The sequence below is a fragment of the Xiphophorus hellerii genome, chromosome 23 (genome assembly GCF_003331165.1).
Source record: "Xiphophorus hellerii strain 12219 chromosome 23, Xiphophorus_hellerii-4.1, whole genome shotgun sequence".
Classification (NCBI taxonomy): Eukaryota; Metazoa; Chordata; class Actinopteri; order Cyprinodontiformes; family Poeciliidae; genus Xiphophorus; species Xiphophorus hellerii.
The window spans coordinates 5,522,396-5,525,259 of NC_045694.1; positions in this window are offsets into that span (position 1 = coordinate 5,522,396).

The following is a 2,864-nucleotide window of genomic DNA, read 5'->3' on the forward strand; positions in this document are numbered from 1 at the left end:
TTTGTGTGCTTATGTCATTTCACATGAGCGCAAAATCAGAAACATTACTGAGGCGATAGAAACGGAAACCAGAATGAAGTAACACCTGGTTTGTCTTTGAGTTGTTTTGGGTTACATGGTAATCTGTCTCCACACATTTCTGACAGACACCAAATCCTGCAGTCCTTCTCTTAATATTTTTCATCTCTGTTGGAAACCAGTTGTGGCAGTCTGTTACTGACTGGAAATGTTTTCAGAGTAAACACAGTTTCTGAGTCTGCAAGGTGAGGAGGTCTGTTGTCCTCACTGGTAAGACTGTTTGCACAGCAGCTGTCTCTACATCTTCTGAAGTTTATTGAAAATGTTATGGTACACTTGTATTATTATGTTTCTGTTTTATTGTGTTTTTCTGGATTCAGAAAACTTTATCGCCAAGATGGACTAAGGAGTCCTGCAGTGCTGACAATTTACTTCTTATTTAGTAGTATGTTCATCCACTTTTCTCTCTTATTTCATACTGTCCTGAAGATTTTCTAATTCATCCTTCCTTCAAGAATATGAAGTCTATTGTATGTTGTAAGATAGCCCACAGTATGATGCGCTCATCTGCAAACTTTACTTTTGGCTAGGTATTTTTTGGGGTGATGTGCAGAACCATTTTCCCCCACAGACATCCATTAGTTCAACTTCAACCTCAACCTCACCAGACAATGTTCTCACAGTATTTCACTGGCTTTTCTAAATCTTCAGCAAATGTTAAACTGAAGAAAAATTATAGCTCCAGTATGATTTTTCTTTAGCAGTGGAGTTTTGAGCAGTGATTGTATCAAGTTAATTGTGGTTAAGTGCATTACTTATTGTTTTACATGAGGAAAACAACAAATGTTATTATGAGTAAATAAATGAGTCCAACTTCATTTGTGGACTAATTTTGTTTTGATTGTGTTATGTAGGTTAGTTTGGTTACCGACATCTGGTGTGAATTTCAAGTCACTGTAAGAATTAGAGATATATACACTGAAATGTTTCACGATTATTTTGCCTACTGTTTGTATACATAAAGTACACTGGGTACCCACAGGATAGTGAATGGTCGTTCTTGATTGCCATTATCTCATGTTTTGTTGTGTTAAAACACAAGGAGTCCTAATGGGTTTTTCGAAAATCAGCTGAGTAGATTTTTTTAATAAAGCTAACTCTGAGGAAAAAACATGATGAGGTGCACTTAATAGAAGGTAAAAAAAAGACATAATGTGATTGATTTTCACTGAAATGCTTGAGCTGGCAGGAATTAACGAACTGATCAAACCAACAGAAAGGTGAAATATGAATCATGCTAACTGGAAGTCAAAGTACATATGCAGGAAACAAACTGCAGGTACTGTGTTACTTTTTTTTTTTTTTTCCCAAAACTGAGAAAAACCAAAGCTTAATTCAAGAAGGTCATACTGCTAATACTTTTGTTGGTAATTAAGTTTATCAACATAATTAATTTGTGGTTGATCAGGAAAAATGCTTTCGTCTTGAAGATGATTCCTTATTGTGTTTGATGATAACAATAAACTGAAAAATAAATCATAAAGTGTGATTTTCTTTTTTTTTCTTTTCATCATAGCTTAGTAGTGAATTGGCAATGATTACATGAGTTTGCTTTTATGCCAAGGGTGTAAGTGTGACTTGGAGCTGAAACCAATGATTAGTCTCATGTAGCTGTTTAATCCACAGCAGGACATCCAGGCTGATTTAGTGTTTGTGTCAAAGTGTCACTGTTTTTAGGGTGCAAAGCGGCAATATTTATTCATCATATTTTTAGATTCTACAAGGATGTACTTCTGCTGAGCAAGGAAGAAAAATATGACAGTAATTACACCTAAAATAGGAAAAAAAATCATTGGATTTCAGAAATTTCTTTTTCAGGATACAATTAGTTTGTAGCTAAAATATTGAAGTCAATGTCGTCGAATTAAACTTGCTTGTCAGAATAAAGTCATTACCTGCAAGTCAAAAATAATCAGAATTAACAGAAACAAAAGCTTTAAAAACATAAATCTGTTATTAATCTCTTTAAGGTTTCAATTGTTGAACGGCATGACTGAAATTTATTTATAAATGTGATGAAGATAAACTACAGCACTTATTTAAGCATCATGTGTTTCAGTTAGCTCAGTATGTTTTAAAAGCTTGGTACCTTCGAAAGATGACGCTTTGTGTTTGAAGGATGCTGATGTTGGTCTCTGTCTGCATCTTTGAATGCATAAATGCATTATAAGACACACAAATTTGTGTGTTTTATAAGCCAACGAGGACTGGACACCTTTAAGGTGTATGGCACAAAAGAAATAAACCAGAACCTGGTAAAAGATGATGGTAGAAGGTGATCACAGCGTCTTGAAAAATAACAAGTGTGTATAGACGATGGATGGATAAATATTGCAGCTCAACACTGTTTTCACCGCTTAGTTTGAGGTTTTTCCAAACTCTACTTGTGATTTTGCCAGTTTGGGATTTTCTACTCGTATTAACACCATAAAACACATCTTGTACAGGAGCTCCAGCTGTATTTGACTGTTTTGTCTGTAAGGCCAGAGCTTCCAGTGGAATCCGGGCAGACGAATGTGTGTACCAACCACCTCCATAGAGAGCATTAACAGGCTTCAGCAGCCGCTCGAGTGTGAACTGAAGAGCTGGTTCTGTGGCTTTTAAGGGCGCACTTAGAGAACAAGAGCTGCCTCTTTTTCTGTATGGATGCTGCTAGCACAAGTGTTTTGAAGCCTCCTGCATGCATGGCTATTTTATTGGTCCATTTACATTTCTGAACAACCATACTTTATATTTTATTTGTTAGCATTCTTGCTAGACATACTGCATGTGTTGCAGGATGTGCA